Here is a 15,252-nt window from a genome sequence, read left to right as displayed (position 1 = left end):
TACACTCTTTCCAAAGTACACTGATGTTCTTCCGAAAATTTTGCCTGAATCGATTCTATTTTTATTTATAAAAAATCTGATGCGGTAAAAAAAAAAGTCGATTCCACGTCTGTTCGACGTGTAATGGTTGCAGGTAAAACTCCAATGAAAGGAATTGCAGTCGGCCGAGAAAGAACCTCAGGCAGTTGCTTATACCTCGAAACTTTGCAGGGATCTGCAGAGAAGTCTTACCAGCAGACAAGACGTTAGCGACTGCCAGGCAGCTCGCTTACGGATCGTCAGAAAATTTTCACTTGCACGATAAGTCAGCGGTTCGTAAAGAACTCTCCACCTGCCTTTGTGTTTCGCTAATCTCAGTAGATTGAACACACATCGACTATTGGCAATACCGACTTATAAAGCTCGCGAGCTTATGAAAACCGCGATATTGAAATAGTTTGTTTTTTGCGACTGGCGGTAACTGTGAGAACAGCAGCAAAAGATCAGAGACATTGCGAGTGTCATCTTATATCGGTCCATGTTTTATATCTTACCGACATCCGAGTTGCCAACCGTTGTTTGGCAGGAAATTTTTATTAACGGTGCTGTTATCGGAAATTGTTAAAATATACAACGGTGGCTATGGTTGCAGCATCATATATAAACTGGAACAACGAGACAATTTATTTCTAGCAATTCTATGCTAATAAAGATGATTGATCGATGAAATTGGAAGTTCTTAACCATAAAATGTTAATACTAATCATGCAAGTGATTCGTGGTCATGGACTTTATAGTTGAATGTTTCAGTGGTTATATAACTGTAGTTTCAGCATTTGAGATAGAAAAAATTGAAATGAAATGTAATTTTCATGCGTGAAATCAACCGTAGACTAAAATCAAAGAAGAGTTCAACTGAACATCAGTTCTCGTATCTCAGAGGGAATGATTCAGATGTAGATTAGGGTTTTCCTTATTTATCATTTATTTATTTTTTAACAAATGTAGTTTAACAACTTTCAGGCACTACAGAACTAAAACAAGTTAAACGAGAATTTTGCATCATACTCAAGAGTGCTCCAAGCAGTTTTCATTCGTGTGTGAAACAAGTTGATCGCGTTAACTGGAACCTGAGTCATGCGTAGGTATTACAAAAACACGTGAGTAATAGTAAGTAATAGGAGTATCGTAAGAAGAACAATATCACACCATTGAATCGTTGGCGTCTTCGAAGCATACAAAACTGGCAACGCAAAACTTCTCATTCAAAGGTAAAATTGTAAATATCCAAGGCTTTTGCAAAAAAGGGTCTGGGTATCAAGTTTCGACGGTTAACTTTGAATAGGCTGACTCGAATACGCCAACGTTTCGTTTTTTTGGTGCGGAATATGTGGATATATGTTAAAATATCGCGTGTCTAATGGCATAAGGTTGTAACCACCAAAAATGCGATTTTAGTGGCAAAAGGGCGTATAATTTTATTTTTCACCATTCACTCTGAAAATGATGAAAACTTATAGTTTGATTAAAATCAAGCGTTTGAAAATATAAAAGCGAGAGGTCGTAGGTTCGGCCGATACAACCTTTTTCCATTCATAGGTGGAAAAAAAAAGGTCAAAACAGAAGGTCGTAACCGTCACTTTTGTTTTTCTGAAACCGTTCTAAAATTCATTGAAACGCATAAATGAATTGAAAGCTACGAATTTTCAGATACCTTTGGAAAAAAAAATTCTCAAATCGTAGATAATGCTGAATACCCTTGAAAAAACAAATGAATTGTTCGATTTTCTGAATGTCGATTATTCAAATCGCCAAGTATCGGAGTGATAACGATAACAACAATAATTTGTGCCGGTTACACTCTTACGTAATTATCGTAGTAGATAAGTTTTTCAATTTTCATCGGAACCGAAAAGTCGTATCTACCAGCACATACGACCTTTTGCTTTGAGTCGATGAATTTATACTTGAACCCTAGAAAGGTGAAAATAAAAATGATCTTTGTAACACATACGACCTTACAGAATTGGTCGACATAGATTTCTTTAGTTGAATCAGTAGCAGAAGGTCGTATCTACCAGTACATAAGACCTCTTGTTCCTCATTAAACTATTATTCAATGTCAACGTCTCTAATCATATTTTCATGGTTTGAGTCCAGATACGATGAAACGAAACATATACGCCCCGTTGCCTTTTCTCAGAAGCAAAGGATCGTAAAGTGACGCTTACGACCTTACGCCATTATACGCACGACATCTTTAGACAGAGAACTGCATGATTCACTTCAACTTCTTGCCCGCGGGTCATATGTGAATAATAATTATGTATACCAATACTGGCAGTGCAGGCGTATGTGAATGAGATCCTGCAATTTATTGAAACTCAAGGCAAATTGCCTTGTTTGCATACTAGTAATGAAAAGATAATTATTTCAGGAAAAGCACTAAACAATACAGCCTCTTAGATATAGAGCTCTGCGTGGAAAATAACGCGAAATAGAGCTTGTTGCTATGGTTAAATGTAATTTCATTCGAAATAATTTATCCGTGTTGCTCGCAAGGCAATCATGTATCAATGGCTACAAACCTGATTGTCAGTGAATATCCGCTTACGCAAATTGGCTAGTTTATGCTGGAATTGCCGAATTAACTGCACGTATTATTACTCGGCCGGCACAAAACAACATAAAACAATGTTCGAAAGGTCAAATGAAATTACTAGAGATAAAATTAATTGAGGTGAAAAAGTATTTAATTGCAATATTCCAACCGCGATGTCTTGTTGTTAAAAAAAATTTTAAGAAACTGCAGTATTTTACGATGTTCTCAACGGCAAATGCATACGATTTGCACAAAATCCATGAAATATAATTAGTTTACTACTTAAAAGGTAGCAAATAACAATCGACTTATGCTTACTTACGGAAAAACGATAATTGCTATCGAAAATTCGTTTAGCAATGTAAACTGAAGAATCATTTGAAAGTTATTATATATTCAGTCAAGTATTTTCATTTTCCACCACAGCTGAAAAATATAGTTCCGAGTACAAAATGAAAATTAGTTTTGCACACTGAAAAAAATTTCATTTCGTACAGTAACTAGAAAAATTCAGTGAAACAGGTATCGTTAAAAAAAAACTGTTCGAATATCGTTGGGATTACGAAAAACGAGGTACACGTAACCATTTTGCGCTATTGTCGATCCTTTTTTGGTAATTGCAACGCAGAATCAGTTTGTGAGGTTTACTCTACTTTTTTAGCTAAACAAGGCTTTAACGTCAATTTATTGTTGCACAAGCATTAAATTTTCGCAACAGTTACAAGAAAATATAGCAACAGTGATCGTAACGAGAAAGAATAGCAACGGATACTAGATTTTCCGGTAACAGCTAGAAAACTAATTTTCATTTCGTACCTAAAACTATATTTTTCGATTGCGGTAAAAAATGAAAAAAGTTGAGGACTGAGCGGTAACCGGAACCAACAAATTTCTCTCAGTACAATCGTAATCGGAAAATCAACATACGTATTTACATTACTAATCTTCTTGATTATGGCAATTCGTACCAAACTTTCTTGTAACTATTGCGATAACTTCACGTTGGTGCGACAACAAATTAATCTCAAGGGATTATTTGCGTGAAAAAAATGCACCGAATCAGACACTTTAACCTCACCGTGTCCACAAAATTTAGTTACGAAAACTATAGTCAAATTAAACGGTTACCAGCATCCAATTTTTGCATATTCTCGACAATATTCAATCCGTCGATGCAACAACGCGTCTAACATTACTTTTCATTTCAACTACAACGCAAACATGGCAACGCATGCGGAATGGGGCGGGCGGAAAGCCGAGTCGTCATACCCAAGTCTGTCTCTTCGGGATACCTATAGGTACGTATTCGTATCTGCAGTCTCACCACCGGACATGGATAAATTGATGAAATGAGTCACTAACGTGTAAATGACATATAATTGGCTTATTAACTAACTCACAGTTGAACCACGCCGGATTCACAGTGATAATTTACAAAGCAATATTTAAGTGCTTAAAGTCAACTCGTGCGACGTGTCATCGCGTACGTACCTAAAACAAATTGGAATTTCACGGTGCTGTTATGGTCGCATATATTATACACCTGTGTGAAAATTTTTTCTGCAAATCTCACATCGCAGATATTTTGGCAAAACCGTTCGGGAAATTTGTTCAGAAATAAATCATACCCACGAGACACGAATGTTTTCGTGGTAATGTATTGAGATTAAAAAAAACATCATTTTTTGTTTACTCGACAAATCGTTCAACCGAGAGGTAACGGCAATGACTTACTTCTTGTGCCAAATCCGGATTCTTCTGAAATGAGCTTTCCCCGGTTCCTCCTTGTGGAACCTCATTTCTTCCTACAGACGGCCTGATTAATTTGACCAATTTTGCAGTTTCGAAATGTTGGACTTTGTCATTTGTGGGGAAAGTCTGAAAATTCAGGAGACTTTAAGTCTATTTGTTCCGGTAAATTTTTAACTTCTTTTACAGACGTCTATGAATTTTGTATGCAAGTCTCCTACGAGACCGACGATAAAAATATTTTCTCGATTCCAAGAAAAAAATGTCCATTTCATCAGCCTGTGGAATAGCAGGTACTAAATTCACTGAAAAAGAAATTTTATCTAGAATAAATTTTAACGAATAAGCTCGTCAAACCATTAAACACTTGCTTAAGACTGTATTGAAAACAGTATCGCGTTCGGATTCATTTGGTGTTACATTTATCATCCACACTACGTCAAAATTTTGCAATCAAATCAATCAGAAATTGCTTTTCCTTTATGCTTACAACGTGAAATTGTACACTGAGAAAAATATTACTGAAACGAAATTCCAACACTGCTTTGATATACCTAAATCTCACTTGACGGCATAAAAAGCACGATCCGTCAATTCATTCCAGATAATAATGACGAGAATACTTGATCGTTTCAAAAAATCTGATGAATTCTTTTAATTAATTACTCATCACTGCGCCACCGTAATTAAGATTCATGATTTTCCAATATTCTTCTAGATACAGGTATTATGTGTCGCCAAAATTGGGCCCGATTGCGTCAGTTGCATCTCTGAAGTCGGCTAGATTTCCGGCCAAACTGTAACCACCCACGCATCGTGAGCGGTCGCCTTACCTGAGGCCGACAGACAACCCAGGGATCATCAGCGATTACGAGAGAGTCCTTAGGGCGATGTGAAAAACGGGCGTCGATGTTCGCAGAGTCGCAGAGGGGTACCTGTAAGGGATACGCATAATCAAAAGTATCGTCATCCGGGCGTAAACAGCGTTCGATATATTTAAGGGGAGCTCATGACACTGGATTCGGGCTACTTTTCTTACCGTCTCATTCATGATACGATAATGCAGCAATAGAATGATTGCCCGCGGCGGGCAGTGACTAAAGTGGATAAAGCCTTTACAGTGCCACTAGTTTAAATCGAGCGGGGCTCAGGGCTGCGCCTATGGGAGCCCTGCCTCTCTCCTTCCTGAGACGGCGGAAACGGAAAAAGCGCGGGAATCGGGCGGTGAGAAAACACCCTCCGAAGTCACTCGAGGCTCGACGCCGCCACTTGAGGAGACCGCGCGGGATTTCGGAACGCAATTCAAACGCCGCGCGGGCTTTTCGAAGGGCCGACAAGCCGCCGGCCCTGTCTGACGTCCTAGAGAGGTGGCTTCGGCCACCAGATTGACAGACGCTCTTGTCGCGAACCGACCGAACCCCTTCAGTTATTTAGTCACCACGTACGGTACCTATCGACGCTTTGCCAGGTCGCAGGCTGTCCACGTCGGGAAAGTGTGCTCTATAACGGAAATCTACCTATCGAGGCACCCTTTGTCCTCTATGAGTGAGCTTCTGCTACAGTACTATCCCTTCAAGGCAAGATATTATGATTAGGTGAGTAGCCTCGAGCCCCGTTTAAACAGCCACTTTACACACGAGGATGAAGCTTGCAGCCAGAGTTAACAGCCAAACGTGTTAAACTTTTTGGGAATAGACCGATGCAGTTCCGTTTTATCATCATCATTCTATATCAGTGTCGGGGGTTCAAGATTTTTCGCAAGATTTTGATTTTCGTACTTCATTACCTTACGTGAATGCATATTAGGACGTTTCGCTGCTAATTCTGGCTGCTAGCTTCACCTTGTCAATTTATCTCCTTTTTATACGTTTTCATTTCTTGTACGTCGGTCCTCTAATTTTAATCAATTCTCTGAATCTACTTGGAAGCTAGAAGAAATTAAATTTTCTTTGAAAAATAGGGGAAAACACATATCGAGACACGTTATCTATCCAGTCATTTAGTCGAACGAATGCTTCTTTTTTTTCTCGTGAAATCGAACAACGATTCGATCAACGAAAATTTTGACGAGGCCTCTGATTATAAAAAATTAGCGACGATTTCTGGGAAGTGGCGATACACGAAAATCTTCTCAAGTCTTCTCAAGTCTTCAGCAGAATAACACGATCCTTTGCCTGACTTTACTCCTCTCGTATAATTAGAAAAACAATTTTATTATCAAACTCACCCTGACGGGTGCAGGTTTTTAGCGGAAAATTGCAAGACTTGAAACGTTTTTGAAATATCTTACTGACTTCAAATCATGAAACATGTAAACAAAATTGTTCATTCCCAATCATGATGATTCGCAACTTACGCGTATCCGAGGAATAAGCTTTGTACGTTCAGAACGAAATCGTGTGAAAATAGATTTTTCGTAGGATATTTCGATTTTTACTACTTCGGAATCCCAACGAACAAAATCGACTTGAAGGAAATTCTTTTTTCGCGATAGCAAAAAAATTCTAAATTATGATCAGAATTTAAGTACTAAAACATAAATTTTTAAATACACAATTGATCGCACTTTTTGTGCACTAGATCTGATTTTTTTTTCAACCTCAAATAGACTGTTTCGAAGAATGATGAAATCGAAAACGTGAATATTGGGGGAAAAAATTCATCTTGTGCCAGCAACCACGATTTTCTATTGAAATGGAGAACTGTTATTTCGCACAGATTTTTCTTGTTACAAATTGGAATAATTTCGGAGGTGAAAATCTTTTCAACGTTCGAGAAGACGGTTTGATGACTAAATTTTGTGCATTTTTTACACGTACGAAATGTGATCCGAGTCGGTTATTCGTCTCAAGTGTCAAAAAGCTGAACGTATAAATCTACGTGATCACCTTATCAATTTAGCAGTTCCTCTCGCTCAAAACCTTAACTCATTCCAACCTGTTCATGACTGGTTAAAGGCCCGGTTGATAGTCACGTGAATTCTCATTAATGCGTACGCACAAGTTGTCACCGGAAGATTATCAACTTGGGAGACAAAACGTGATAAAACCATTCTTGGGTCATTTTTTCCACCTCTCTCTCTCACTCTCACTCTCTCTCTCTCTCTCTCTCTCTCTCTTTCTTGTTCCTTTTCTTTACTCGCCGTCACCAACTGCCCCGCAGTAATCAAGTAATTCAGGATTTAAATCTAGATGGACAGTTGAAACGTGCGTGTTAGGGCCAGAGTGTCAGGGGCGAATTGGTATTGAAAGTGAAGAGCTTGCGACCGCGCTTGGCCTCGTATAACGCATCACGATAGCCAAGAGAACGCAGATGAAACTATACATCGCGTTTTAAAAATTCCATCAATATTTTTTAAGATTTTGCACGGTCTTGCGCAAAAGTTGCAATTTTCAAACCTGCAAATTTGAGATTCAACACAAGTGGTTACGTTTCTCGACGAAATTTTTCAAAACGTCTAGTTGCTAGATATTTTTTTTAAATTGCAAAAATGCGTATCCTTAGCATCGAGAACCGTTGTAATATATTCAGGGGTGTAAAATGCTGTGATGTGAAAGTTGCGCCATTCTTAAGTAAAGGTAGAAAAATCCAATTGGTTCAATATGAAATATTGAACCAAATTACGCCCAATTCATCTCCGACTCTTTAAGTCTCTATACCGCTGCAATTTATAATATATTAGGTATACCGATCAACAGTGGTTTCATTGGCTTCGATATTTGAGTGGTCTTAAACAGATTTAATGTCATCGACCCTAATGGTAAGAGTAATTTTTCGAAATTCGCTCTACTTATTTATTTTATCGACATTTTCGTACGTGACGCGAAAAAGCGATATTTAGATGCAAAATTTGATGATCCTTCTTAATGTCTAAAGTTTACGAACAAAATACTATCAATGACTTTTGTTGTACTTAATTTATTCATACAAAAGTGAAAAGAATATAAACAATATAACGCTTTTCAGAAACTTCTCTTATAAGCTTTTGATTTACAAAATTTTTGGGACCTATGACTTTACAGAGTCCAGCAGTAATCCAGCGTCACGTGACTATCCCACCGACCCTGAAGCAAATCATTCCTACATCACTCTCAAATCCTGGCGAAAGCTTCAACATCTACCTTCCGTGTTCATTTTCAAAACCTACCGAAACTATCCCATCTCCCCCTATTCTCATAATTCTACAGTAAGATAAAAGCTAGAGCCAATCTGATATAATCGTGATATTATTAATAAACTCTACGTTCTCAAACACCAAAATTAAGGCAGTAAAAAAATTCTTTTTTCTTCGCGAGCTGTGTTATAAACAGTGCAAAGACCTATTGAATACCAGCTTTTGCGATAGCAGATATAATAATACCTTGCAACTGCCAGATGTTGGCGTAACTGGGTACCTACTGAGAAATTGTGCAACAGTTGCGAACCAGCTGTATAATATCAGTGATACTACGCGTACCGGCATATTGGGTGATACTTTCTACTACGTCGTAACAGTTTGATGCTTGGGTTGTTTTCCGTTCTTTTTTCGTACATTTCACCTAACACCTAAGTATGTATGTTTTACATCCGCTGTACAAACACGCGACGTGAATCTCGCGCACGAGGACGTTTACTCTGGGTGTAGAGATCGCAGTTAGCTTCGAAGTCTGGAAGATAAGAGAGACTCGATTCTGCAGAACTGCGCGGAGAGGTTTGCATCAGATGACAAGGTGATTATGAGATTCTAAAAAATACGATGGAATCGACGGAGAGATAACGGGTAGGGAAGAATCCATGTTTCAAGTACTGACTCATCCGTTGGCAAAAATAGTAATTTATCAAGCGACGCTCCCAGAATCTTAGCCCGATCAAAATAGATATGAATTAAAAATATTCCGGATGTCGCTGCGTTTTTGAGTACAAGGGTTTTTGAGCTGCATAGCTGGCGTTAGAGAAAACGGCAAGATTTAAAGTTTTTTGCGTTTTTCGCAAAAATTGCTATTCGTGGACGAAAAATGATTTTACCGTCGCGTAGAGCGAAAAATTCTGCAACGAATCCTATATTCTCATATGTCGGAAATGAAGTTGTATAAGAAATTGAGAGAAAAAAAATTATTTCACCAAAATTCCCGAGATACCGTCGATACATAGAACGTCATTTTTCTTAACTTTTTAATCCGACTCCATTTCCGATATGTAAGGACATAATTCGATGTAGAATTTTCCACTCTGCACGATCGTCAAAACATTTTTCATCTATGAATAGCAATTTTTGAGGAAAACACAAAAAACGTCAAGTTTTGCTGTTTTGCAGTTATATCCCGAATATTTTTAATACAGACCTATTTTGACTGGATTAGTCTAATGCCCGGTTTAATGCGTGGCATATGAGTGATGACAACTCGTTCCTAATATAGATAGCTACATACTCACATGTATCACATGTTAATTAACTTGAACGCGAATAACGTTAGCAATCGCAAATTGGTCCACGATGATGTTATTGATGATATTTAAAGTGCAAAATTTTCAACTGTTGTGTGAAATGAATTTTCGTAAAGCTTGTAAAAATAGGATTCGAGGAGGTATAATAAATACAATCTACATGAACACTTTTGAAATGGTGAAAGAATGTAAAGGATAAAAATTTTACTGTTAAGGGCAAGAATGGATGAAGGAAATGACGTGAAACAAGACAACAACGGTAATCATCAATTATTACGACGGGAATGATCGAATGGTAGAAATGTAACAAAAATTATATTAAGGATGGTAAGAAGAATGTCCGAAAATGTTGGAAAATTTGGAAATCAGAAGACGAGGCTCATCCTTCAAGTTTATCGCATTACAATGTTAAAATTCTTTCTCTTCAGCGACCATTCTTGTTCTCATTTGCAGTATTAAAAAGAAGAGAATCATTCATATCACAACCATAACGGTTTTACCCATATATGTAGGTAGGTATATGCCGAATGCCTCAGATCAGTCGACGTTCAATGTACACATATAATATATTATACCTTATAATACCGAGCGATTGGCCGCTACCCGATGCTTACAACATATTCTTCGAGAATTCTATCTATATCATCTGTGTTCTATTGAGCCATGCTATGTAAATTTCTCATTTATTTGCATAACGGTATGTATTATACTAGCGTATGATAACCTGACGTTAAAACTGTGGACCACATCTGTTGTCGAGGAACGGGTCAAGGCTGCGGGAGAAGTATACGACCGAAGTAAAGAAAAAGCCTAAACAAAGAAAAACTACCAGGGAGTAAAAAAATGGCAATAATTTATTACAACAGCAACAACAATACAACAATATTTATATTTATTATAATAATAATTCTGTCGAATTGCATTCCGGTTATGCGCGGTTATGTATTGTAAATGGTGAGCAAATGGTGAAAGTCAAACAAGCTGAGCGACTGGATATGCGCGCGCAGGTTTTGACGTCTGGTCATGCAGGCTGGCCAACGCAAACTTCAACTACCACACTCGTCGTACAAAGGTTATTAAAAAGACGTTGCAAATTCTTTCGGAGTAAAAATTTCTCAAGTAATCGATGCAGTGACTCGAGGAGGCTTCGCGACACTGGTCTCTGTAACAACTGGATGTTTAACTAGCCTCCTCGTCCTGAGTCGGTTAGAAGCAAAGGAAATCGACACCAGCGCTTCAATAGCTTAAATGGAACTAACGAGTCACGTGACTCGCCAGAACTGACAGCACGTAAACGTTCCTGCAGAAACGGGGTTTTTTTGGTTTTGTATGAAAATCGAGTAAATACATTCGTCAATGCATTTCTTCAAGTAAGTATCTAATGAAAAGAGGAAAGACATTGTCATTTTGTAGACGAGGCGCATGAATTCAAACTTTCCCACGTTGCACCATGTGACTAAGTCTGTTTATGACGGGCTATTAGCCACGTGACTCGTTAGTTCAACTTCAGGTATTGCGGCGCTAGTGTCGGTTTTTGGAGCTTCTAATCGACATAAGAAGCCATGCGCTGAAAGCATAGGAGTCAGTCATCCAGTTAGTACAGAGATCAGTGCTTTGCAAAGTTTTATTGCTAACTGAGCGATCAGGCATAATCATCCGATGACCGCTACGAGTCATCGTAACAACATAACCTCAATTCGCTGCTTTACGCCCAAGAGTTTGACAGCTCATACCTCGTTTTGACTAATTGTAAGTTGGTATATCTCTCTTGCGGATGAAAATATTGCCGCGGCATGAACTCGCCCACCGATAGATTTCAATTATCTTACGCATGCACGTTAGAGGTCACTCACAATCAGCTGCTAACTTTCATCGTTTTCTCTCGTCAGGTTTAATCGCCTGGTTGGTTTTTACACGTGCGAAGACTTGTTCCGTCAATACAAGGAATCGAGCAGATGATTATTAGTCCGAAAAAAAGAATTTTTTTTATCAAATATTCTTTTTCTGTTTCATGCTTTTACCAGTTTCTCGAACTTTTTTTAAGTCATACTATTTTCCTAAAAATTGAAGCCTCATTCTTCGCTTGAGCAAATACGATAAGCACCATCCGCAGTTATATTTGAGGCACTATAATTATACTGTCATTTATTATTGTGGGAATAAAGTGTGGATCGGGATGGTAAATGAATCAAGTATACTTCACTGTAGCTATACGTGATAAGTATTATCGAACTGTATTTGTCGACGGTGACTAGAAGTCGCTGGTGCTAAGGGGTTAAATCAGAGAGATGTTTTCTCACTATCGTAATCAATGTGTATTTCTAGCTCGTTACAGAAAACACACCTAGAGGTATGTATGTATGTATGTATATGCTGTAGGCCGTTGAACGCTGTCAGATTAAAAGTATTGTTTATACGTGGATGAAATATGGTTGCACAAGTGTATTTTAAATAATTCGTTACCATAGCGAGTATACACACTTATGTGGCACAAGTTTTCGAATATAACGACAGTAGCGACAAATAAAAAAAGGTAATAATTTTGATGTTCTTTTCGAAAAATTACTTATGCCTCAAAGCTTTTGGAAAACATGAAAAATGAAACTTTCAGTATAAATTACTTAAATGTCAAACATATCTGACCGCCTTTTGTTTTTTTGTTTCTTTTTTTTTTTTAGTTTTTTATTTTATTTAAAAAAAATACGCGAATCTGCAGCCACGTGAAATTTGACTTACAAACCGATGGAGAAAAACATACCTTTCCTATACGCCTCGAACTATAATTAAAGGTAGAATTTGCTGATTTTTGGGGAGAGAGAGAAAAGAGAATATTATACACGGAATGTACGTTGCACGTCAAAAATGTGAACATAATTTTCTATATGTATACATATGTGTTTGACGACGAGTCGTGAAGAGTAGGTACAGGGCGGTATAATCATGCTTACCGAGGTTGAGCTGTTCTGCAATTATCAGGGAAACTTAAACTGTTAACGATGGTGTTTAGCAGGTCTGTTTTCTATAAATAGCATTAGTAACTACTTATCTTCGCACACTTATGTACGTACATGCATCGCGGCGAGAGCTTACAGCCCAGAGTTTTTTCAGCTCCATCGAGACATAGCTCATTCTCACACAGCTGTCTGTTAGTCGATGGAAAAATACGCAACTTAATTTCACATAATATTTGCGAAAGCTTTGATTGGAAGGTTTGAAGCCCAGATAAACGTTCGTATGAATAATATATGAAATTGGTAGTGACACAATATGTGAAAAATGTTCAAATTTTTACGTCACACATTCCGCAGATGTTCAATATCTATTTAAAGAGTAGCACAAGTGTTCGTCGATGATTAAAATTATACATTCTTGATCGGAATATTTAAAATGGCTATTCAATCTCCGTACAATTAGTGTCTGCAATTTATAACCGATAGAAAATGTGTCGGGCTTTACACATTAAAATGTACAGCGCTTCTTAGATATACAGAGTCGTTGTAAAATAACCCATCTATTTTTATAATCAATAATTTATTATTAGCTGTTAAATGAAGTGTTTAAAATAAGAAAATCAGCTGGCACTATTTGCATGACTGAAAACGTAACCTGACTCTCAAATTTTCTCAGAATCTTTTTTACAACGCCTTATAGAAACTCAGCCCGTTCCTAAATATGTTTCTTGAACTAAACTTGATGTAACATATTTATTGACAAAGGTTGCCCTTATCGTGGAAAATGGTGAAAATTTTTCATTTATGTTCCAATTTTCACACATACGATATTTGCAGAAACATTGAAGAGAATTTTCAAATTTGATATGCGACGACCAAACATTTTTTAATGCTTCATTTGAGACTATCTACAAAAGTTAAAGTTTGACGAAATCTGTGAAATCTTCTGACGTTTTTCCGAAAGTCATAAAATCACATGGAATCCTGTGAAATTTCGTAAAATTATACATATGAATTTCCCTCGAAAACCGCAGGAATTCTTATAGACTCAGTCCGAAAGCTGCCAAAATTTTTTGAAATCCATGAAATGTTACATAATTTGGCAAATTGTTGCTAAGTCCGTCTAAACTCTGCTAACATCTTGCTGAATTTCTTTAAATCCTGTGAAATCCGTGAAACCCAATTAAATCGCATCGGAACAAAATGAAGTAAATTTTTTGAAACATATAATAGAATCTTCAAAGTTTCAAAATTTGAAAAACTGCAGTTTCTGGAATAATTGGTGATTTTTAAGTGGATAGAATATAAAATCGCCATTTAGGTTCTAATGACAGTTACTCGTATGTACGTCACGATCGGACGAGTAATTCTACTGATAAAATTGTATCACAGACCGAGTGAAAAATTTGAATACGTAAGACAAGATTCTTGTCTGTTTCGTATAACTGTGAAAGAAACATTTTCTCCTCCCAATGTATTTACGTCACCGCAAATGATGATGACGTCAGATTTTATCACGAGTCGTCCTCACGTTTTTCGTATCACTCTTTCGATCCCAATCATATTTTTAACCCCGTTTACATCGTTACATAATCGAGAATGACCATGAACAAAACGGGTATCTTAGAATCACGATACACAAATCCATCGCAACACCGGTCATTGAAACATGGGTTCAAAATTTCTAGGTCAACGCGTTAATGTTATCCCCAGATTTGTCCACCCGAAATCATTCAAGTAAAATTTTTTACAACCTCTAAAATATAAAACTGGTATTGTTTCACTCAACGTGATTAGAAAAAAAAAAAACAAATCTAAGATTCCGACGGTAACGCATTTTTCGCGAATAAGAACTTACTACGATTTAAAAGATGTTTAGAAAAATCTTGAAAAAACGAAAACGAAATAGAAGATTAGATCAATTAATTCCACGGGCGACAAATTATCGCGAGATTGTTTAAATTAAGGAATAATACACACACATATTATTTATATACATGTTATACACACGGGTGAGTGTGCCAAAGGATTATTGCGAAATCTTATTCGGTATATATAAGTCTGCCTAATTTAGTTCAGCCGGTCTGTATCCAAGGCCATAAAGTACGCAGAAAATTGTACAAATATAACTGGTATTAATTGGCTAACTACTCTTTACAACGTTTCACTCAAGAGCCTTAGCCGCAGTTACACGAAAATTTTTATGTACAAGCCATACGAATGGCTGGGAACAGCAGAGAAACGCGAAGTTAGGCGCACTTGTTTCTAGAATGTATAACTGCGGCGACGTTATCGCAGCTCGCTATCTGCAAATGCATAAGTAAACAATAACGGTTTGCTGTTAAGATCCTACTGTTTACACTATTGTTCGATGTTTTTTATTTCTCTTCTCTCTCTCCTCATTTTACTGATGGACCGATTTATGGAATAAACGTGCGTAAGCGTCCTTATCATTATCAGCGTATAACATTCGACTCGTCACTGTCGCGTCTTCGTTCCAAAAAAAATACATCGAAATAGATTTAGCTCGCCTGGGGGAACAAGGAC

At 37.4% G+C, this 15,252-nt stretch overlaps 1 protein-coding gene across 1 annotated transcript in view; it reads left to right on the top strand.

Moving 5' to 3' along the window:
* Positions 1-5,739: 5,739 nt before the first annotated feature.
* The window catches only part of LOC107225779 (synaptic vesicle glycoprotein 2C), a 50,222-nt gene continuing 40,709 nt past the window's right edge, over positions 5,740-15,252 (top strand). The window contains exon 1 of the mRNA XM_046742177.1: positions 5,740-5,925. The gene's annotated coding sequence lies outside the window, so the exon portion shown is untranslated. The remainder of the gene's footprint in view (positions 5,926-15,252) is intronic.

The sequence above is a fragment of the Neodiprion lecontei genome, chromosome 5 (assembly GCF_021901455.1).
Source record: "Neodiprion lecontei isolate iyNeoLeco1 chromosome 5, iyNeoLeco1.1, whole genome shotgun sequence".
Taxonomy (NCBI): domain Eukaryota; kingdom Metazoa; phylum Arthropoda; class Insecta; order Hymenoptera; family Diprionidae; genus Neodiprion; species Neodiprion lecontei.
The sequence above is the reverse complement of the archived record's forward strand: the minus strand, read 5'-3'. Positions and strand labels throughout refer to the sequence as shown.